General features: G+C 50.8%; 1 long non-coding RNA gene across 1 annotated transcript in view; it reads right to left on the bottom strand.

Moving 5' to 3' along the window:
* LOC140470129 (uncharacterized) overlaps window positions 1-24508 on the bottom strand; it is a 53884-nt gene extending 29376 nt beyond the window's left edge. Inside the window, exon 1 of the long non-coding RNA XR_011956390.1 lies at window positions 24487-24508. This is a non-coding gene — a long non-coding RNA (uncharacterized lncRNA). The remainder of the gene's footprint in view (window positions 1-24486) is intronic.
* Between the last annotated feature and the right edge of the window lie 211 nt (window positions 24509-24719).

The raw sequence follows: 24719 nt of genomic DNA, 5'->3' as shown, positions 1-24719 counted from the left end.
ATTCGATATCTTCCATGTCCTTCTCTACAGGAAATACTTGTTCAGTTCCTCCCCCATCTCCTGCAGCTACACGTGCAGGCTGTCTTGATCATTGAGGGGCCCTATTCTCTCCCTAGTAACCCTTTTGTCCTTTTTGGATTTATAAAAACATTTTGGATTCTCCTTAAATCTATTTGCCAAAGCAATCTCATGGCCCCTTTTTGCCCTCCTGATTTCCCTCTATCCCTAAACAACACTGCACTCACCCCCTCCCTGACTGATCCCTACCCAACACTGCAATCTCCCCCTCCCTGACTGATCCCTACCCAACACTGCAATCTCCCCATCCCTGACTGATCCCAGCCAACACTGCATTCTCCCCCACGACTGATCCCAACCCAACCCTGCAATCTCCCCCTCCCTGATTGATCCCTACCCAACACTGCACTCACCCCCTCCCTGACTGATCCCTACCCAACACTGTAATCACCCCTTCCCTGACTGATCCCTGCCCAACACTGCACTCACCCCCTCCCTGACTGATCCCTGCCCAACACTGCAATCTCCCCCTCCCTGACTGATCCCTACCCAACACTGCAATCTCCCCCTCCCTGACTGATCCCTACCCAACACTGCAATCTCCCCCTCCCTGAATGATCCCTACCCAACACTGCAATCTCCCCCTCCCTGACTGATCCCTACCCAACACTGCAATCTCCCCATCCCTGACTGATCCCAGCCAACACTGCAATCTCCCCCACGACTGATCCCAACCCAACCCTGCAATCTCCCCCTCCCTGATTGATCCCTACCCAACACTGCACTCACCCCCTCCCTGACTGATCCCTACCCAACACTGTAATCACCCCCTCCCTGACTGATCCCTGCCCAACACTGCACTCACCCCCTCCCTGACTGATCCCTGCCCAACACTGCAATCTCCCCTCCCTGACTGATCCCTACCCAACACTGCAATATCCCCCTCCCTGACTGATCCCTACCCAACACTGCAATATCCCCCTCCCTGACTGATCCCTACCCAACACTGCAATCACCCCCTCCCTGACTGATCCCTACCCAACACTGCAATATCCCCCCTGACTGATCCTTACCCAGCACTGCAATCACCCCCTCCCACGGAAAAAAAATAACTAGAGAGAAAATAGGACCCTTCAAGGACCAAAGTGGACGTGTGTGCAGAATCAGAGGAATTATTTCCCCTCTGTGTTGACCTTGGAGAAGGACATAGAGGCTTGGGAACTTGGGCAAGTTAGTGATGATCTCTTGGTGTCAGTCCATATCACAGGAGAGGATGTGTTGAATGCATTAGAATGTATGAAGTTGGATAAATCTCCTGGACCTGACCAAACATATCCAACAGCACCTCAAGAGGCGAGGGAAGTTCTTGTGGAGTCCCTGCTGATCTTTTTGCCTCACTGTTAGCCACGGGTGAGGTCCCGGAAGACTGGAGGACAGCATATGTTGCGCCCTTATTCAAGAATGGCTGCAAAGATAAACCTGGGAACTATAGATCAGTAAACCTAACATCCGTGGTAAGTAAGTTACTTGAGAAGATGCTGAGAGATTAGATAGACATGCATTTGGAAATACAACATTTGATTGGGAGTAGTCAGCAAAGCCTTGTGCATGGGAGACCATGCCTCACAAATTAGTCAGCGTTCTTTATTGAAGTGATCAGGAAGTTTGACGAGGGCAGGCCAGTACATCTTGACTCTACAGATTTCAGGAAGGCCTTTGATAAGGTTCCACATGGTACCTTGCTCTGGAAGGTTAGATCGCATGGAATCTAGGGGGCGTTGGCAAGCTGGGTACACAATTGGCTTGATGGTAGGAAGCAGAGGGTAACAGTCAGACTGGAGGCCTGTGACTCGTGGTGTGCCTCAGCGGTCATAGAATCATAGAATCCCTCCTCTGTGGAAACAGGCCCTTTGGCCCAACAAGCCCACTGGCCCTCTGAAGATTATTTCACTCAAACCCATTCACCTACTTTATTACTCTGCATTTACCCCTGACTAATGCAACTTACTTACACATCCATGAACATTCTCGGCAATTGAGCATTGCCAATTTACTTGACCTGCAGATCTTCGGATTGTGGGAGGAAACCGGTGCACCCAGAGGAAATCCACGCAGACATGGGGAGAACATACAAACTCAGTTGGTGTGGCATGGTGGCTCAGTGGTTGGCACTGCTTCCTCACAGCGCCAGGTACCCAGGTTCGACCCCAGCCTCGGGTGACTGTGTGGAGTTTGCACATTCTCCCTGTGTCTGTGTGGGTTTCCTTTGGGTGCTCCGGTTTTCTCCCCATTCCAAAGATGCGCAGGTCAGATGAATTGGCCAGGCGAAATTGCCCATATTGCTAGGTGCATTTGTTAAGGGTAAATGTTGGGTAGGGAGAATGGATCTGGGTGGGTTACTCTTCAGCAGGTCGGTGTGGTTTGTTGGGCCAAATGGCCTGTTTCCATACTGTAGGAAATCTAACCCTAACAGAATCTAACCCACACAGACCATCCAGTGAGGTTTGGAATTGAATCCAGATCCACGTTGCTGTGAGGCAGCAGTGCTAACCACTGAGCCATTGTGCCGCGCAGCTGGTCAGTGCTAGGCCCATTGCTGTTTGTCATCTATATCAATGATTTGGATGAGGATGTTTAAGGCATGATTAGAAAGTTTTCAGATTACACTAAAATAAGTGAGGAAGGTTCTCAGCAATTGAACATGACCTTGATCAGCTGGGGAATTGGGCTGAGAAATGACAAATGGAGTTTAATACTGACAAGGGCGAGATCTTACATTTTGGAATGTCACATCAAGACAGGGGTTTCATGGGGAATGGTAGGGCCTGAAGGAGTGCAGTGGAACAGAGGGTCCTTGGATTCCAGGAGCACGGCTCTCTGAACTCAGGGAGACAGGGCAGTGAAGAAGGCTTTTGGCACACTGGGCCCTTCACCAGTCAGGGCATGGAATATCGAAGTTAGGAAGTTCTGTTGTAGTTGTGCAGGATGTTGGTGAGGCCGCACTTGGAATATTGTGTTCAGTTTTACCCACCTTGCTATAGGAAGGATGTTATTGTACTAGAAAGAGGACAGAAAAAATTTACAAGGATGTTGCCAAAACTCAACTAGACAGATAAAGAGAGAGGTTGGACAAGCAAGGACATTTTCTTTCGTGTGTAGGAGACTGAGGGGTATCCTTATAGAGGTGTATAAGGTCATGGGAGGCATGGATAGGGTGAATGCACTCAGTCTTTATCCAAGGCTTGGGGAATCAAGGATGATAGGGCATCAGTTTAAGGTGAAAGGGGAAGATGAAAAGGGAACCTGAGGGACAATGCTTTTACCCAGGGGGTGGTACACATACGGAATGAACTACCAGTGCAAGTGGTCGAGGAGGATACATTTAAGAACAATTAAAATGCACTTGGACAAATACATAGAGAGGAACGTATTGGAAGGATTTGGTTCAAGTGCATGGAAACGGGGTTAGTCTAGATGGACCAGTTTGGGCCAAAGAGCCTGTCTCCATGCTGTAGAACTCTATGACTCTATGAGTATACCCAGGTGTCCCATAATACAGAAGCGACCAAAGCAATAGGAACACGAGCCGGGACAAATGTGAAACAGTCCTGCAGAATTTCACAGGAAGCCAGCTTGGCCTTGCAGTGAAGGGTTCCTGGTACAGGAGCTGTGGTGAGATGCCCATAGAGAACCGGGGAAGGAAGCTGGAAAGCTCACTCCACTGCCGATAGCCTGGAGGACCCCCAGCTGGGATAAGGGAGCTGGGATCCGGTCACCCCAGGGAAACCTACAGGCTGTGACAGAGCTTGGTCTCTGACACAATGAGCAGGACAGAAGGTTGCAGGAACATGGGACTACTCCAGTTCCAATTGGGAAGAGCCCAATCCAGTGAAAGGAGGGTCTCTGGGGATGGGGAGGCAGCCTCAGGTTACATTGACAATCTGGAAGGACAGTGTATGAGTTCCAAACAGCTGCATGGGTCCTGTACACCTACAACACGGAGCAACACACATCAGGCCCTAGTAGGGGGTGTCAGGAGCAAATACAATCCCTAGGGAACTAGGAACCATCCCAGAATGGGATAATGTGTGCCTTTGGGGTTCTACCTCCCCAGGGAGATAATGACAGTCCCCACACTGACACATCCACACCCGCTCACAGATGGGGACTCCCACTGCCTTGTTCTCAGGTAACTGCATCTTTTGCCCCCAGCCCTGACCCACAGACGGACCCAGATTCCATGAATCATGTGGTTACCCAGTGTAAAGCAGCTTATGGTCTCACTCCGTACACAACAGCCATTCCAGGCACCCAGCTGGTGGGCAGCACTAAAAAGGCCACTCTCTTTGATCCTGTCACAAACCCAGATACATTTTTGGATGAGATAGACCGACAGTCTGTCATACACGGACTGGATGCTGACAAACAAACTAAATTAATCACCATGTGACTTTATCCACCAGGCCATTCAGCCCTCCCTGAGGGACAACAGTGAGGGAGGGACATCCATGATGAAATGAAGGCAGCAGTCCTCACTGCTCGAGAAAAGTCCCATCCCGGATTAGTGACAAACAGCGTAAATATTTGTTCCAGGAGAACACCCACACTAACATGTCTCACTGTCAGTTACAGCAGCTCACCAAGGGCTGGGTTAATGACAGCTGTAAGGACACTTTCGGTGGGGCACTGGGCCGGGTGCGAGGGATTCCAGTTATCCCAAGTGATAATGTTAGGATGGGGATCTTTGAAGACGAACGTATCGGAATTATATTAAAAAAGGTACTTGGATGGGTTATCATGATTCCCTCCCACATGCTGTGGAGATAGAGGGGACATTGACAGGGACCACACTTACGTAAATAGAGAATAGACAATAGACAATAGACAATAGATGCAGGAGTAGGCCATTCAGCCCTTCAAGCCTGCACCGCCATTCAATATGATCATGGCTGATCATTCCCAATCAGTATCCTGTTCCAGCCTTATCTCCATACCCCTTGACTCCACTATATTTGAGAGCTCTATCCAATTCTTTCTTAAATGAATCCAGAGACTGGGCCTCCACTGCCCTCTGGGGCAGAGCATTCCACACAGCCACCACTCTCTGGGTGAAGTAGTTTCTCCTCATCTCTGTCCTAAATGGTCTACCCCGTATTTTAAAGTTGTGTCCTCTGGTTCGGCACTCCCCCATCAGCGGAAATATGTTTCCTCCTGCCAGAGTGTCCAATCCTTTCATAATCCTATACGTTTCAATCAGATCCCCTCTCAGTCTTCTAAACTCAAGGGTATACAAGCCCAGTCGCTTCAGTCTTTCCGTGTAAGGCAATCCTGCCATTCCAGGAATTGACCTCGTCAACCTACGCTGCACTCCCTCAATAGCCAGAATGTCTTTCCTCAAATTTGGAGACGAGAATTGTACACAGTACTCCAGGTGTGGTCTCACCAGGGCCCTGTACAGCTGCAGAAGCACCTCTTTGCTTCTATACTCAATTCCTCTTGTTATGAAGGCCAGCATGCTATTAGCCTTCTTCACGACCTGCTGTACCTGCATGCTTGCCTTCATTGACTGGTGGACAAGAACACCCAGATCTCTCTGAACAGCCCCTTTACCTAATTTGATACCATTGAGGTAGTAATCTGCCTTCCTGTTCTTGCCACCAAAGTGGATAACCAGACATTTATCCACATTAAACTGCATCTGCCATGCATCTGCCCACTCACCTAACTTGTCCAGGTCATCCTGTAATCTCCTAACATCCTCATCACATTTCACCCTACCACCCAGCTTTGTATCATCAGCAAATTTGCTAATGTTATTGCTGATACCATCTTCTATATCATTTACATATATTGTAAAAAGCTGCGGTCCCAGCATGATCCCTGCGGTACCCCACTGGTCACTGCCTGCCATTCTGAAATGGAGCCGTTAATCACTACCCTTTGTTTCCTATTAGCCAACCAATTCTCTATCCAATCTAGTACTTTGCCCCCAATACCGTGCGCCCTAATTTTACTCACTAACCTCTTGTGTGGAGGAACAGGCCAGACCATGGCATTCCCATCGCCTGTCATTAACGAATTCGGCTCCTCTCACATCAAGCTGTGGTCCTAACCACACTCACCTTGATATATCTCGGGATACCGGTGGTTAGGATTGCAGGCTGTAACAGATGGGTACGATCATGGTGAATAATGCCTGGATACACCCCCAGGGACTGGAAGGTAGATGGAACTCCCCGGGTGATCACCTTAGTTTCCTTCATTTGCAGTGTTTGAGTGTTCCTGGCTGGGCCCAGTATTGATTGCCTGTCCGTAGCTGCTCGGGAGCTGGTTTTGGTGGTGAGCTGCACATTGAACTGTTGCAGGTGGTGGACCCACACTGTCCTTCGGGAAGGAATTCCTGGAGTTTGAGCCAGGAGGTCCCATTCCCTTGCATTTATTCTGCTCACCGGATGTTGGCTATGCATCACAATTCTGTATGGATTCTCAGAACAGAATATGTTTTGTCGAAACAGTTAGGAGAGCCACAGTCACTCAGTGGTGAGCACTGTCACCTCACATCGCCAGAGACCTGGGTTTGATTCCACTCCTGAGCGACTGTCTGTGTGGAGTTTGTACATTCTCCCTACATCTGTATGGGTTTTCTCCCACTGTTCAATGGTGGGCATTTTTGCCAGATTGCCCGTAGTGTCGAGGGATATTCAGGTTAGCTGGAATAGCCATGGGAAATGTAGGGTTTCACAGATATCATCAGGGGATAGATCTGAGTTGGATTCTCTTCAGAGGGTCATTGTGGTCTCGATGGGCTGAAGGGCCTGTTTCTGTTCTGTAGGGATTCTATGATATCACTTCTCAGCCATATGATAATCGGTTTGACCAATGTACAAAATGGCTTTCGCTCAAACAGCAGGCTACTCTGACAACAAACATAACCAGCTTTTAAAATTAGGTTTGTAATTCATTGTATAAGCTTCTTTCTATTCAAAAGACTGGGTGGGGGAGGGGGAATGGGTGAAATGTTGCTGCCTCCTTGCTAAAACACAGGTAGACAGACAAGAGATGCTGGGTATATTGGACAAGTTATACTCCCAAATCACAAAAGCCAGACAGCAGCCAGATGGTTATCCCATCAGCATAATGTCAAAGGCAACAGTTCCCCTGGGCAGATATATCCCTAACAACGTCTCCACCAAATAAAGGAGGGCGCAGACAGGAAGGTACCGGGTCCTGCTACACAAAGAAACTAACAGGAACAAGCCATCCAAATGATTAGCAACTCTTCAAACTATGAACTGATTCTCCGAATTGGCCAGAAGTATAGAAAGTTCTGGGAAACCATCCAGAAATGAACAAAACCAGGGATCACCTGCGGACTGATCTCTTGAATTTTCTGGAGGCTTTCTGAGGTGACCAACATGGCAAGGGACAGAGACCAGCTCACCATCCAGAGAGAGGGAGAGAGAGAGGGAGAGAGAGACAAGCTGAAGGAAACCTCAGGAGCATGGGAGAGAGGGAGTGTGAAAAACCATTGAGAGAGAGAGAGCTGGAACCAACTGGAATACTGAGTGTCACCCCTTCAGTCTGTCCATGCTTCAACGCCTGTTTGTCTCAGTCTGACTTCCCCTTCTCTCTTTGTCCTTCTCTCTCCCTGTCTGTCTCTTTCTCTCAATCTGCCTTTCTCTCACACCCTCCCTCTCACTGTCTGTCTCTGCCCCATCTTTCTCTCATCCCCCTTCTCCATCCCCACTCGCTCTACCTCTCTCTCTTTTTCTCACCCTCCCTTTCTCTTTTTCTTCATTTCAGACCTGAAGGTGCCCACCCAATTTTGACCCCGCTAAAAACATTTGCCCCTCATTTTAACTCTCCTCCCAAATTTATTCCCTTCCCCAAATACCTTCCCTCCCAAATGTCTACTGTGCCCCCCTCAAATATTTCGCTGCCCCCACTCCCTGAGGCAGAGGGAGTTGAGTGGAAAATTTTGGAGCTGGAAAAGCCCAGCAGGTCAGGCCTGAACCATCGACTCTCCTGGCTGACCCGCTGTGCTTCCCCAGCTCCACACTTTGTAACTCTGACTCTCCAGCATCTGCAGTCCTCACTTTCTCACACAGGTAAATGAGTCTGGGTTGACTGACTCGCCTGAGACGATTTTAATGTACAGCAAGATCCCAGTCCGAGAATTACAGAAGGTTTACATCACAGATGGAGTCCTTTCTGCCCATCATCCCCCCTCACCCATTAAATGATCCTGGTCCTGTTCAGGATCCTCAGGATTGGCCCCTGAATGGCCTCATTGACTATCCTTCCTGTGGAGACCTCTTCACAACCCTGTCTCAGATTTTGCATCACATGCTATCTCTCCCTCCATCTCTCTCTGACAACAGCCCCTCCTTTCTCCACCAACCCCAAAACTCCATCAAACCCTCCCCCTGTCTCTGGCTGTCCCACTTCCTCCTTGTCTCCCACTCTCCCCCTTCCAATGCAGACTCACAGCCCCTGGGCTGGAGGACATAGTGCAGAGGCTAACTCACATTTTGACTGACTGCAGTAATGCACAGCAAGATCCCACTCTGAAACCATCACCAAGTACACACACTGTCCTTCTCCCTCCATATACGTCCTTCTCACTCTCTCTCTCCCTGTCTCTCTCACTCTGTCCTTTTCTCACGCCACCTCCTTGACTCTCACTGCCCATCTCTCTCTCCACTTTCTCCATCTCCAATCTCTCCATGTCTCTCTCTCTTTTTGTCACTCTCCCTTTCTCTTTCTCTTTTTCTCTCTTCCAGACGCATTCAGAAAAGTACTTCATGTTCGTCCCCTACTGTGGGGGTAAAACCTGGGAGAGAGCAGGCACTGAGGCAAGTTCTTCCCAATGCCCCTTCCTCCAGTCACTGGGACAGAGCAGAGGGGTCCAGGGAGAAAGAGGGAGAGAAACTACAGGAGAGAAAGAGAGATGGATGGACAGACAGTGAGAGGGAGGGAGAGAACAAGAGAAAGACAGGCAGGCAGAGGGGGGTAGAGGAAGTGAGAAGAACTGAGAAAGAGCAGGACAGAGACAGACAGAGAGAGAGAGAGAGAGAGAGAGTGAAACTCCAGGAAGAGAAATACAATGTCAGACAGATACAAGGTGAAAATGGGGAGAGAAAGACAGGGAGAGAATTTCAGGCAGACAGCAAGACCGAAATCCCAGGGAGAGATATAGGACAGAGAGAGAGAGGAGTAACAACAGCAGAGAGATAGAGCTGAGAGAGTGGGGTGGTAGTGGGGGCTGTGATGTGGCTAGGATGATGTACAGACAGCAATAGCAAGATCCCACAGAGCTGACAGACAGATGCAGAGGGAGATGAGCAAGGTGTTAGTTTTGTGAAAGACTGAATGATTAAGCATTCCTGAAAAACCTGGTGAGGTGACAAAGGAGGAAGGGAATCTACTGGGAAATGTAAACAGGACAGAGATGTGAAGGATGGTGAGAGAGAGGGATTGAAGGAAAGATGTGAAAGAACGCAGAAATAGACATGAGAGCTGCAGAGAGAGAGGGAAGCAGTGAAATCTGTGGGAACAGATCCCTCTCTAGCATTTTGCTCCTTTGTCTCTCCCCGTTCCCACAAACAGCCTCAATCCCACAATTCGTGTGTGTGTGTGTGTGTGTGCTCTCGTCTGATGATTCCTCATGGTAGAATAATTTGATGGTCTGTCTCTATGTTGTCCTAATTTCAGCTCCCAAATCAAATGTTGAATCATCCACGATCCTATTGAATAGTAGAGCAGGCTCGATGGGCTGAATGGTCTCCTCCTGTTCCTATTTCAGATGGTCTTATGTCCTTAACACCACCTCCCAGCTCTTGGCCCCCACACTGGAGGTTATGATTCCACAAGGCCCTGATCTGTAGAGTGCTGCACTCTTCCGTGAGTCTCGGAGGGAACCAGCCTGATTTGGATTGGAGTTGCAGCCTCTCAGTGAGAAGTGAAATCTCCTGGAGATTCCCCTCAGTCTCTCACTGTAAGGTGGAGCAGGCCAGTCCCGGGGAAGCAAACAGCAGGCCAGGTCTGCCCTGTCCTCCAGCTCCATTTCAGAAGGCCACATGGGAGGGGCTTGGTTCCTTCATCAGCTTCCCGTACTCTCACTTCTGGGTTAGGGTGGGGGCCGAATGGCCTTGCTCCTGGATCCTATTGAGGTGCAGGCTGGCTATGATTGGGTTATACAGGGCATGTCCCTGGAGTGAAGTCAGTTAGGTCAGTTGGCAGGTCAGTTGGTTTATAATGTAGAGTAAAACCAATAGCGTGTGTTCAATTCCCACACCAGCTGGGGTTACCCTGAAGGACTCTCCTTCCCAACCTCTCCCCTCAGTTGGGCCATGGTGACCCTCTGATTAAATCCCCACCAGACCCCACTCTGTACTGAGGAGCTGTCCCATGCTCTGGTAAGACTACGGTGACATTACATTGGTTTGTACCTGGGGCACTGTGTTCAGGACTAGTCACTGCATTGCCAGAGGGATGTTAGTGTGTGGGGAAGGTTTACTGGATGAATCCCCACTGGAATGAACAGCACTCTCTTTCCCCCAGTTAATTCACTCTTGTAGCCTTTGTGTCTTTGGAGACACGAGGACCAATTCACCTGAAACAGCAGCTGGATTTTATATTCATAAGATTGGCTAGCACACACACACACACACACACACACACACACATACACACACACACACACACACACACACACACACACTCCCTCAAACACACACACATACACACACACACACACTCTCACATGAACATGCACTTTCTCTCTCGCGCACACATATACAGACACACAGTGATATATATGCATCCACTCTTTCACACACACAAACACGGGCAGTCTCTCTCTCTCTATCTCTCTCTGTCTCTCTCTCTCTCTCACCCACACACAAACACATACATACACACAGCTGTCAAGGCATGGTTGAGGTATTGCTGGAGAAATGATTTCTCTGACGACTGAGCCCTGATCTCACATGATGACTGCTCCAGGGGGACAGACAGCAGCTACAGATGGACTTGTTGGATCTTCCTGTGCACCACCTCTTGCATCGACAGCATTAGTCTGTTTGGGTGCCTGCTTTTCTAAAACGTCTCCAAGCAACAAGTGACAATAGATTGATGAAAGTTTTCCTCCAAACCATGTTTCAGACACATGCTGCTGTTATTTTTCACCGATTGTTTAAAATGATCTGAATCTTCTGAAATGGGGAGTGGCTTCCATTTCAAATTACAACACCAGAGTGCCTCGGGGACCCTGAGGAAATGATCAGGAAATTGCATCTGTTCCTTTCTATCCTCTGCACTCTGTACCACGAGATAGTGCTCCCTCAGTACCTCAGATAGTGCTCCCTGAATAACCCAGATAGTTTTACCTCAATACGTCAGATAGTGCTCCCTCAATGCCTCAGATAGTGCTCGCTCAGTACCTCAGACAGTGCTCCCTCAGTACCTCAGATAGTGCTCCCTCATTACCTCAGATAGTTCTCCCTCAATACCTCAGGAAGTGCTCCCTCAATACCTCAGATATGTTTCCCTCAGTACCTCAGATATTGCTCCCTCAATACCTCAGAAAGTGCTCCCTCAATACCTCAGATAGTTCTCCTTGAATACCCCAGATAGTTCTCCCTCAATACATCAGATAGTGCTCCCTCAGTACCTCAGATTGTCCTCGCATAATACCTCAGATAGTTCTCCATCAGTACCTGAGATAGTTCTCCTTCAATCCCTCAGAAAGTGCTCCCTCAATATTTCAGATAGTTCACCCTCTATACCTCAGATAGTGCTCCCCCAGTACCTCAGATAGTACTCCCTAAATACCTAAGAAATTGCTCCCTCAATAGCTCAGATAGTTCTCGCTCAGTAGATCTAATAATGCTCCCTCAATTCCTCAGATATTTCTCCCTCAATATCTCAGAAAGTGCTCCCTCAATACCTAAGAAAGCGTCACTTTGTTGTGTTTAACACCCAAAGCCCCTTAGACAGTAGCTCCACAAAACATTCACATCCTCAACATTTCAGGATGCAGCCCAGCTCCCCCCTCAGATTGCGTTCAAACCCCTTCAGACTGGAAGGACCCACATCCACCCCTGTCCAAGGTTGGAGCCCAGGTCCCCAGAACATTACTTGTCTCTCTGGATTAATTTTAGAATTCCTACAGTGTAGAAGCAAGCCATTCGGTCCATTGGCTCCACACTGACTGAACAGCATCCCACCCAGACTCACATCCTCTACTCTATCCCTGTAATGCTGCATTTCCCATGGCATCTTTGGGCGGTGGGAGGAAACTGGATCACCTGGAGGGAACCCGCACAGATACAGAGAGAATGTGTAAACTCCACACAGACAGTCACCAGGAGTGAGAATCAATCCACTGAGACACTGTGCTGTCCTCTCTCCTTGGATGCCATGTCATCTAACCTGTTACTAAGCAGTCTCCCATGTGAAACCTTCACATCTGTCTCCTTGGTCATCCCTTCAAAAGCTCTATCAAGTTGGACACATCATTTCCACAAACAAAGCCAAGGTGACCATCCCTAATCAATCCTTGCTTTTCCAAATGCATGCAAATTGTCTCTCAGATTGCCCTCCAACAGCTTACCCACCACTGACCTCAGGCTCACAGCTCCATAGGTCAATGGCTGTCTGTCTGTGTGGAGTTTACACATTCTCTCTGTATCTGTGCGGGTTCCCTCCAGGTGATCCAGTTTCCTCCCACCGCCCAAAGATGCCATGGGAAATGCAGCCTTACTTCAATAATGGCCCATCATTAATCACCCTCCAGTCTTCAGGCACCTCACCCGTTGCCACTGATCGGTCCATCTGACAAGGCCATCTCCATCCTTCTGTAATCTCAGGCTATCATCCTCAGTATTTATCACCCAACCAATCTTCATATCATTCATGAACCCAATGATTAACACTCCACCATTCAAATCTAAATCTTTTCGATCAACCACATCAGCAAGACCCCAACAGTGAGACATGAACAGACAGAGATTTCTAACTGGGCCATCACTGTCTGCTTCCTGTCACTCAGCATTCTGCGCCAAATTCCTTGGATCTTGAGTTTTTATGTTCACTATCAGTTTCCAATATGGATCCTGATAAAAGCCTTACTGACCTCCAAGCAGATGACAGGAAAGTATTGCCCTTATTTACACACGGGGCCACCTCCTTAAAAAGTGCAATCCCATTGGTCAGACCTGACCCCTCCTTAACACAACCATTCTGACTGGTCTTCATGAACTCCAGTCTCTTTAAATGCTGATTAATTCTCTCTCCCAAAATTGCTTCCAACAGACGTCCCACCCACGATATTAGCCTGACTGGCCTGTAGCTGGCTGATATATCTCATGCCCCTTCTTGAATAACAGTACCACATGGTCAGTCCGACGACACCTCTCCTGTGGCCAGACGGGATTTGAAAATGTTTGCAAGTGTACCTGCTCCTTCCTCCATCACCTCATTCGGTAAACTGAGATACATTTCCACCGTCTTTGGAGATTTATTGGGTTGGAAGAAGGCCAGACCACTCAGAACCATCTCTCTCTATATATATATGCTAATTCATTTAATTGTATCACAGAGCATCTCCACGATTTCATATCAACCCTGTCCCAATGAGCTTTGACAAAATGAATCCATTCACTGTAGCCTCTGGGTCCATGCAGAAATTCGCACTGTGTTCCACAAACTACTCCTTCTGTCATTATCAATTCACCCTTAATGACACTGTAAAGTCCTTTCAGATATTTATTTCCTCTCTTAGCATCCCTCTCTCCCAGGCAATTAGCCTGCGATATGATTCGGAGGAGTGTGGATTAGCATTGGGAAGCTCAGAAATAAGGAACACACGACTGTGCTAAGTGTGGGGCAGTGGGATTCATTTGGGATGAGCACATGGAAGCTGAGGAATAAACCTCAGTCCTGCAGCATGAAAATATCCCTTTGAGCTGGCATGTCAGTCACACAAAACAAAAACCCCAACACTGGGAAAAGAGGGTGGTAACCAAATGAAGGCGGTCTGTTTGAACACAGTCTCTGGAATCTGAACGTGGGAATCATTGCTGAGCAGGGTATGTAGGAAGCAGAGGCAGAAATATACTGAACAATTTCTGATACTCCTCTTAGACCACAAGACATGGGAGCAGAAATTAGGCCATTCAGCCCATCTGATAGTGTGGCACTCACTCAGTCCTGACTCTCTTACAATGCAGGTATCCCCCAGACTGACCCTCTGACAGTGCAGCGCTCCCTCAGTAATGATCCTCTGACAGTGAAGCACTCCCTCAGTACTGACTCTCTGACACTGCAGCACTCCCTCAGTACTGACTCTGTGTCAGTGCAAAACTCCCTCAGAACTGACCTTCTCACAGTGCAGCACTGCCCCCAGATTGATCCTCTAACATTGCGGCAATCCCCCATTACTAACCCCCCTGATAGCGCAGCACTCCCTCAGTACTGATCCTCTGACAGTGCAGCACTCACTCAGTACTCACCCTCTCACAGTGCAGCCCTCCCTCAGGAATGACCATTTGACAGTTCAGCGCTCCCTCAGTAATGACCCTCTGACAGTGCAGCGCTCCCTCAGTACTGACCTTCCGACAGTACGGCACACCGCAGTGCTGACTCTCTGAGAGTGCAGCCCTCCCTCAAACTGACCCTCTGACAGTGCAACACTCCCTCAGTACTGACCCTCTCACAGTGTAGCAATCCCTGAGTACTGACCCTCTCACAGTGCGGCGCTCCCACAGTATAGACCCTCTGACAGTGCAGCACTCCCTCAGTACAGACCCTCTGACAGTGCAGCACTCCCAAAATACTGATCCTCTGACAGTGCAACACTCCCTCAGTACTGACCCTCTCACAGTGTAGCAATCCCTGAGTACTGACCCTCTCACAGTGCGGCGCTCCCACAGTATAGACCCTCTGACAGTGCAGCACTCCCTCAGTACTGACCCTCTGACAGTGCAGCACTCCCTCAGTACTGACCCCACAGACAGTGCAGCACTCCCTCAGTACTGACCCTCTGACAGTGTAGCAATCCCTGAGTACTGACCCTCTCACAGTGCGGCGCTCCCACAGTATAGACCCTCTGACAGTGCAGCACTCCCTCAGTACAGACCCTCTGACAGAGCAGCACTCCCTCAGTACTGACCCTCTGACAGTGCAGCACTCCCTCAGTACTGACCCTCTGACAGTGCAGCACTCCCTCAGCACTGACCCTCTGACAGTGCAGCCCTCCCTCAAACTGACCCTCTGACAGTGCAGCACTCCCTCAGTACTGACCCCTCAGACAGTGCAGCACTCCCTCAGTACTGACCCCTCAGACAGTGCAGCACTCCCTCAGTACTGACCCTCTGACAGTGCAGCACTCCCTCAGCACTGACCCTGTGACATTGCAGCACTCCCTCAGTACAGACCGTTTAGCATTGCAGCATTCCTACAGTACTTACTCTTTTATATTCCAGAACTCTCTCAGTACTGACCCTCTGACAGTGCAGCACTCCCTCAGCACTGACCCTCTGACAGTGCAGCCCTCCCTCAAACTGACCCTCTGACAGTGCAGCACTTCTTCAGTACTGACCCTCTGACAGTGCAACACTCCCTCAGTACTGACCCTCTCACAGTGTAGCAATCCCTGAGTTCTGACCCTCTCACAGTGCGGCGCTCCCACAGTATAGACCCTTCGACAATAGCTCTCAACAGTACAGACCCTCTGACAGTGCAGCACTCCCTCGGTACTGACCCTCCGATAACGTGGCATTTTCTCAGTACTGACCCTCCGACAGAGCAGAACTCCCTCAGCACTGACACTCTGACAGTGCGGCACTGCCTCAGTCCTGCACTTCTGATAGTCTGGCAATGCCTCAGGACTGACCCTTTGGCAGTGCAGCAATCCCTCAGGACTGACCGTTTGGCAGAGCAGCACTCCCTCAGTACTGATCCTCTGAAACAACACTCCCTCAGAACTGACACACTGACCGTGTAGCGCTCCCTCAGTAATGATCCTATGAGTGTGCATCACTCTCAGTACTGACCCTCTGGCAAAGCAGCAATCACTCAGTACTGACTGTCCGACACATAGTGTGCAGCTCCCTCAATACTGACGCCCTCACAGTGCGGTCATCCCTCAGCACTGACCCCCTCACAGCGCGGTGATCCCTCAGTACTAATCCCCTCAGAGTGTGGTGCTCCCTCAGTACTGACCCCCTCACATCGCGTAGGTCCCTCAGTACTAATCCCTTCAGACTGCAGTGCTCCCTCAGTTCTAACCCTTTCACAGTGCAGCGCTCCCTCAGTAGTAACCCTCTCACAGTGCGACACTCTGACAGCATGGCCATCCATTAGTACTGACTCTCAGAGAGTGCGCACTTAATCATTACTGAACCTCTCACTGCACAGCAATCCCTCCGTCCTGACTCACTGACAATGCAGCACTCCCTCCACACTGACCCTCTGACAATGCTGCAGTCCCTCCACACTGACGCTCTGACAATGCTGCAGTCCCTCCACACTGACGCTCTGACAATGCTGCACTCCCTCCATACTGATCCTCTGACAATGCTGCACTCCGTCCACACTGACCCTCTGACAATTCTGCACTCCCTCCACACTGACCCTCTGACAATGCTGCACTCCCTCCACACTGATCCTCTGACAATGCTGCACTCCGTCCACACTGATCCTCTGACAATGCTGCACCCCCTCCATACTGATCCTCTGACAATGCTGCACTCCCTCCACACTGACCCTCTGACAATGCTGCACTCCCACCACACTGATCCTCTGACAATGCTGCACTCCCTCCAAACTGACCCTCTGACAATGCTGCACGCCCTCCATACTGATCCTCTGACAATTCTGCACCCCCTCCATACTGATCCTCTGACAATGCTGCACTCCCTCCACACTGACCCTCTGACAATGCTGCACTCCCTCCACACTGATCCTCTGAAAATGCAGCACTCCCTCCACACTGACCCACTGACAATGCTGCACTCCCTCCACACTGACCCTCTGACAATGCTGCACTCCCTCCACATTGATCCTCTGACAACGCTGCACTTCCTCCACACTGACCCTCTGACAATGCTGCACTGCCTCCACACTGACCCTCTGACAATGCTGCACTCCCTCCACATTGATCCTCTGACAATGCTGCACTTCCTCCACACTGACCCTCTGATAATGCTGCACTCCCTACACACTGATCCTCTGATAGTGTGCACTCCCTCAGTACTGACTCTCTGACAGTGTGGCAGTGGCCCTATACTGACCCTCTGACAGTGTGGCCCAATCTCAGGACAAAACCTCTGACAGTTCAGCACTCCCTCAGTACTGACTCATTGACAGGGTAGCACTCCCTCAGTACTGACTCTCTGACAGTGTGGCAGTGGCCCTATACTGACCCTCTGACAGTGTGGCCCAATCTCAGGACAAAACCTCTGACAGTTCAGCACTCCCTCAGTACTGACTCATTGACAGGGTAGCACTCCCTCAGTACTGACCCATTGCCTTGGTCGTGCGCCTCTGACAGTCCAGCAGTGCCTCAGTACTGTCTATCTGACAGTGTAGCACTCTCTCAGTACTGACCCTCTGACAGTGTAGCACTCCCTCAGTACTGACTCTCTGACAGTGTGGAAGTGGCCCTATACTGACCCTCCGACAGTGTGGCCCAATCTCAGGCCAAAACATCTGACAGTACTGCACTCCCTCAGTACTGACCCTCTGACTGTGCAGCACTCTCTCGGTACTGACCATCTGACTGTGCAGCACTCCCTCAGTACTGACTCTCTGACAGTGCAGCACTCCCTCAATACTGACCCTCTGACAGTGCAGCACTCTCTCAGTACTGACCCTCTGACAGTGCAGCACTCTCTCGGTACTGACCATCTGACTGTGCAGCACTCCCTCAGTTCTGACCCTCCGTCAGTGCAGCACTCCCTCAGTACTGATCCTCTGACAGTGCAGCACTCCCTCAGTACTGATCCTCTGACAGTGCAGCACTCCCTCGATACTGACCCTCTGAAATAGCACTCACTCAGAACTGACACTCTCACTGTATAGCGCTCCCTCAGTACTGACCTTTTGATAGTGCATGCTCCCTCAGTTCTGACCCTCTGACAGTGTAGTGCTCGTTCAGTCCTGACCCTCTGATGGTGCAGTGCTCTCAGAATACAGAGCTTCAGACAGTGCGGCATTCCCTCTGGATTGAACCGCTGACAGTGTGGTGCTCCCTCAGTACTGACCCTTTGACAGTGTAGTACTCCTCAGAAATGCCCCTCTGGTAATGCAGCAGTCCCTCACTACTGACTGTCCGATAGTGCAGTGATCCCTCAGTACTCACCCTCTGACAGTGCGGTGATCCCTCAGTACTCACCCTCTGACAGTGCAGCACTCCCTCAGTACTGACGCTCACACAGTGCAGATCTTCCTTCGTACTGACACTCTGACAGTGCAGATCTTCCTCAGTACTGACCCTCTGACAGTGCAGCACTCCCTCAGTACTGATCCTCTGACAGTGCAGCACTCCCTCAGTCCTGACGCTCACACAGTGCAGATCTTCCTTAGTACTGACCCTCTGACAGTGCAGATCTTCCTTAGTACTGACCCTCTGACAGTGCAGCACTCCCTCAGTACTGACCCTCTGACAGTGCAGCACTCCCTCAGTCCTGACGCTCACACAGTGCAGCGCACTCCCTCAGTCCTGACGCTCACACAGTGCAGAAATTCCTCAGTACAGACCATCTGACTGTGTGGCTCTGCCCCCATACCGACCATGTGACAATGTGGTACACCCTCAGTACTGACCCTCTGACAGTGCAGCACTCCCTCAGTACTGACCCTCTGACAGTGCAGCACTCCCGCAGTAGTATCCTCTGACAGTGCAGCACTCCCTCAGTACTGACCCTCTGACAGTGCAGCACTCACTCAGTACTCACCCTCTGACAGTGAAGCCCTCCCTCAGTAATGACCCTCTGACAGTGCAGCACTCCCTCAGTAATGACCCTCTGACAGTGCAGCATTCCCTCAGTACAGACCCTCTGACAGTGCAGCACTCCCTCAGTAATGACCCTCTGACAGTGCAGCATTTCCACAGTACTGACCCTCTGACAGTGTAGCACACCCTCAGTACTGACCAGCTGACAGTGCAACACTCCCTCAGTACTGACCCTCTGACAGTGCAGCACTCCCTCAGTACTGACCCTCTGACAGTGCAGCACTCCCTCAGTAATGACCCTCTGACAGTGCAGCATTTCTACAGTACTGACCCTCCGACAGTACGGCACACCCGCAGTGCTGACTCTCTGACAGTGCAGCCCTCCCTCAAACTGACCCTCTGACAGTCCAGCACTCCCTCAGAACTGACCCTCTGACAGTGCAAAACTCCCTCAGTACTGATCCTCTCAAAGTGTAGCAATCCCTCAGTACTGACCCGCTCACAGTGCGGCGCTCCCACAGTATAGACCCTCTGATAGTGCAGCACTCCCTCAGCACTGACCCTCCGACAGTGCATCTCTCCTACAGTACAGTCTCTCCGATAATGCAGCTCTCAACAGTACAGACCCTCTGACAGTGCAGCACTCCCTCGGTACTGACCCTCTGACAGTGCAGCACTCCCTCTGTACTGACCCTCCGACAGAGCAGAACTCCCTCAGCACTGACACTCTGACAGTGCGGCACTGCCTCAGTCTTGCACTTCTGATTGTCTGGCAATGCCTCAGTACTGACCATTTGGCAGTGCAGCAATCCCTCAGGACTGACCCTTTGGCAGAGCAGCACTCCCTCAGGACTGACCCTTTGGCAGAGCAGCACTCCCTCAGTACTGACACACTGAAACAACACTCCCACAGAACTGACACACTGACCGTGTAAAGCTCCCTCAGTAATGATCCTATGAGTGTGCATCACTCTCTCAGTACTGACCCTCTGGCAATGCAGCAATCACTCAGTACTGACCCCCTCACAGCGCGGTCATCCCTCAGTACTGACCCCCTCACAGTGCGGTCATCCCTCAGTACTGACCCCCTCACATCACGGTGATCCCTCAGTACTGACCCCCTCACATCGCGGTGATCCCTCAGTACTGACCCCCTCACATCACGGTGATCCCTCAGTACTGACCCCCTCACAGTGCGGTCATCCCTCAGTCCTGACCCCCTCACATCACGGTGATCCCTCAGTACTGACCCCCTCACATCGCGGTGATCCCTCAGTACTGACCCCCTCACATCGCGGTGATCCCTCAGTACTGACCCCCTCACATCGCGGTGATCCCTCAGTACTGACCCCCTCACATCGCGGTGATCCCTCAGTACTAATCCCCTCAGAGTGTGGTGCTCCCTCAGTACTGACGCCCTCACATCGCGGTGATCGCTCAGTACAAATGCCCTCATAGTGTGGTGCTCCCTCAGTACTGACCCCCTCACATCGCAGTGGTCCTCAGTACTAATCCCTTCAGACTGCAGTGCTCCCTCAGTTCTAACCCTTTCACAGTGCAGCGCTCCCTCAGTAGTAACCCTCTCACAGTGCGACACTCAGACAGCATGGCCATCCATTAGTACTGACCGTCAGAGAGTGCGCATTTCATCATTACTGACTCTCTCACTGCACAGCAATCACTCCGTCCTGATTCTCTGACAATGCTGCACTCCCTCCACACTGATCCTCTGACAATGCTGCACTCCCTCCGTCCTGATTCTCTGACAATGCTGCACTCCCTCCACACTGACCCTCTGACAATGCTGCACTCCCTCCACCCTGATCCTCTGACAATGCTGCACTCCCCCACACTGATCCTCTGACAATGCAGCACTTCCTCCACAATGATCCTCTGACAATGCAGCACTTCCTCCACAATGATCCTCTGACAATGCTGCACTCCCTCCACACTGATCTTCTGACAATGCTGCACCCCCTACACACTGACCCTCTGACAATGCTGCACTTCCTCCACACTGACCCTCTGACAATTCTGCAATCCCTCCACACTGATCCTCTGACAATGCTGCACTCCCTCCACACTGACCCTCTGACAATGCTGCAATCCCTCCACACTGATCCTCTGATAGTGATGCACTCCCTCCATACTGATCCTCTGACAATGCTGCACTCCCTCCACACTGATCCTCTGACAATGCTGCACTCCCTCCACACTGACCCTCTGACAATGATGCACTCCCTCCACACTGATCCTCTGACAATGCTGCACTCCCTCCGTCCTGACTCTCTGACAATGCTGCACCCCCTCCACACTGATCCTCCGACAATGCTGCACTCCCTCCGCACTGATCCTCTGACAATGCTGCACTCCCTCCACACTGATCCTCTGACAATGCTGCACTCCCTCCACACTGACTCTCTGACAATGCTGCACCCCCTCCATACTGATCCTCTGACAATGCTGCACCCCCTCCATACTGATCCTCTGACAATGCTGCACTCCCTCCACACTGACCCTCTGACAATGCTGCACTCCCTCCACACTGACCCTCTGACAATGCTGCACTCCCTCCACACTGATCCTCTGACAATGCTGCACTCCCTCCACACTGATCCTCTGACAATGCTGCACTCCCTCCACACTGACCCTCTGATAGTGATGCACTCCCTCAGTACTGACTCTCTGGCAGTCTAGCACTCCCTCAGCACTGACCCATTGACAATGTAGCACTCCCTCAGTACTGACCCATTTACAGTGTAGTACTCCCTCAGTACTGACTCATTGACAGTGTAGCACTCTCTCAGTACTGTCCCTCTGACAGTGTAGCAATCCCTGAGTACAGCCTCTCTGACAGTGTGGAAGTGGCCCTATACTGACCCTCCGACAGTGTGGCCCAATCTCAGGCCAAAACCTCTGACAGTACAGCACTCCATCATAACTGACACTATGACAGTACTGCACTCCATCAGAACTGACACTCTGACAGTACAGCACTGCATCAGTACTGACCCATTGACAGTGTAGTACTCTCTCAGTACTGACCCTCTGCCTCGGTCCTGCACCTCTGACAGTCCAGCAGTGCCTCAGGGTACTGTCTATCTGACAGTGTAGCACTCCCTCTGTACTAACCCTCTGACAGTGCAGCACTCCCTAAGTACTGACCCTCTGACAGTGCAGCACTCCCTCAGTACTGACCCTCTGACAGTGTCGCACTCCCTCTGTACTAACCCTCTGACAGTGCAGCACTCCCTCAGTACTGACCCTCTGACAGTGCAGCACTCCCTCAGTACTGACCCTCTGGCAATGAGGCACTCCCTCAGTACTGACCCTCTGATGGTGCAATGCTCTCTCAGTGCAGATCCTCTGATAGGGAGGCTTGCCGTCTGGACTGACACTCTGACAGTGTGGTGCTCACTCAGTACTGACTCTCTGACAGTGCAGCACTCCCTCAGTACTGACCCTCTGACAGTGCAGCACTCTCCCTGTACTGACAATCTGAAATAGCACTCACTCAGAACTGACACTCTCACTGTATAGCGCTCCCTCAGTACTGACCTTTTGATAGTGCATGCTCCCTCAGTTCTGACCCTCTGACAGTGTAGTGCTCGTTCAGTCCTGACCCTCTGATGGTGCAGTGCTCTCAGAATACAGAGCTTCAGACAGTGCGGCATTCCCTCTGGATTGAACCGCTGACAGTGTGGTGCTCCCTCAGTACTGACCCTTTGACAGTGTAGTACTCCTCAGAAATGCCCCTCTGGTAATGCAGCAGTCCCTCACTACTGACTGTCCGATAGTGCGGTGATCCCTCAGTACTGACCCTCTGGCAGTGCAGCACTCCCTCAGTCCTGACGCTCACACAGTGCAGCGCACTCCCTCAGTCCTGACGCTCACACAGTGCAGAACTTCCTCAGTACAGACCATCTGACTGTGTGGCTCTGCCCCCATACCGACCATGTGACAGTGTGGTACACCCTCAGTACTGACCCTCTGACAGTGCAGCTCTTTGACAGTGCAGCGCTCCTTTAGTTCTGACATTCTTACAGTGTAGTGCTCCCTCAGTACTAACCCTCTGAGAATGCACCGCTCCATCAGTATTGACCCTCTGACAGTGCAGCACTCCCTCAGTACTGACCCTCTGACAGTGTAGTGCTCCATCAGTACTAACCCTCTGACAGTGCAGCACTCCCTCAGTACTGACCCTCTGACAGTGCAGCACTCCCTCAGTACTGACCCTCTGACAGTGTAGTGCTCCCTCAGTACTAACCCTCTGACAGTGCAGCACTCCCTCAGTACTGATCCTCTGACAGTGCAGCACTCCCTCAGTACTGACCCTCTGACAGTGCAGCACTCCCTCAGTACTGACCCTCTGACAGTGCAGCACTCCCTCAGTACTGACCCTCTGACAGTGCAGCGCTCCCTCGGTACTGACCCTCTGACAGTGCAGCGCTCCCACAGTACTGACCCTCTGACACGGCAGCACTCCCTCAGTACTGACCCTCTGATAGTGCAGCTCTCCCTCAGTACTGACCCTCTGACAGTGCAGCACTCCCTCAGTACTGACCCTCTGACAGTACAGCGTTCCCTTAGTACTGACCCTCTGACAGTGAAGCACTCCCTCAGTACTGACCCTCTGACAGTGAAGCACTCCATCAGTGCTGACCCTCTGACAGTGCAGCACTCCCTCAGTACTGACCCTCCGATAGTGCAGCTCTCCCTCAGTACTGACCATCTTACAGTGCATCACTCCCACAGTACTGACCCTCTGACATTACAGCACTCCCTAGGTACTGACCCTCTGGCAGTGCAGCACTCCCTCAGGGCTTCATGGTAATTTCAGACATGATAGAGACTGAACCAACAATGTTGGCATCACGAAAGGCTATCATTGTCCTTTTCATCCCACCCTTAACTTCTTCATTACGCTGATTTCAACAGAGGTAAAGAAATAGTCTTAGTGACCATCCACCGTGACCCTGTAATAAAACTTATTTTCAAATGTGGCTTGCATGTAATTCCCACACCCTCTAATAGTTGCCTGGAAGATGGGGGTGAGGTGTACTCTCCTGCTGCAGTCCTTGGGTGTCCCACAGTGATGTTAGGGAGGGAGCTCCAGGAGTTTGACCTGAACCATGTAAAGAGCTCTCTTACTGGAGTGCCTTTTTAAAGTTGGGAAGTTATTATAGACCAGGAGGACCCGAGAGCTGCTGTCTTGTCAGAGAGAGAGGCCTGGTGGGTCACACACCTCAGGTGAGGGGCGAGGTCATGATAGAGATTGAGCCAACAATGTTGGCATCACCAACCTGTTAGCTGTGGTAACTGACCCCCCTTTGTAGCAGAGTGATTCAATCCCTTGAACAGAGCAAGTTTGAGAATTCAACACTAAAATCAATCTGTACGGACGCACTAGAGACCTGAAACATCAATACAGAGATTGCTGAAGAAGCTCAGCATGTCCGGCAGCATCTCTGAAGGGAGAGGGAGAAAGAGACAGAGAGAGAGTTCACCTTTCAATCCAGTGATTTCTGCAGTGTCAGAGGGTCAGTTCTGAGGGAGTATTGAATGATCAGAGGATGCGCCTGTCTTAAAGTCAGTATGAAGGTGCGCCACACTGTGGGAGGGTCAGTGTACGTGCAATGTCTCACTGTCAGTACAGAGGGTCAGTACAGAGGGAGTGCTGCAGTGTCATAGGAACAGTACTGAGGGGAGTCTCACTGTCAGAGGGCCAATACCAAGGGAG

The sequence above is a fragment of the Chiloscyllium punctatum genome, chromosome 50 (assembly GCF_047496795.1).
Source record: "Chiloscyllium punctatum isolate Juve2018m chromosome 50, sChiPun1.3, whole genome shotgun sequence".
In the NCBI taxonomy this organism is placed as follows: domain Eukaryota; kingdom Metazoa; phylum Chordata; class Chondrichthyes; order Orectolobiformes; family Hemiscylliidae; genus Chiloscyllium; species Chiloscyllium punctatum.
Note: the sequence above shows the minus strand (reverse complement) of the source record. Positions and strands in the feature narration are given on the sequence as shown.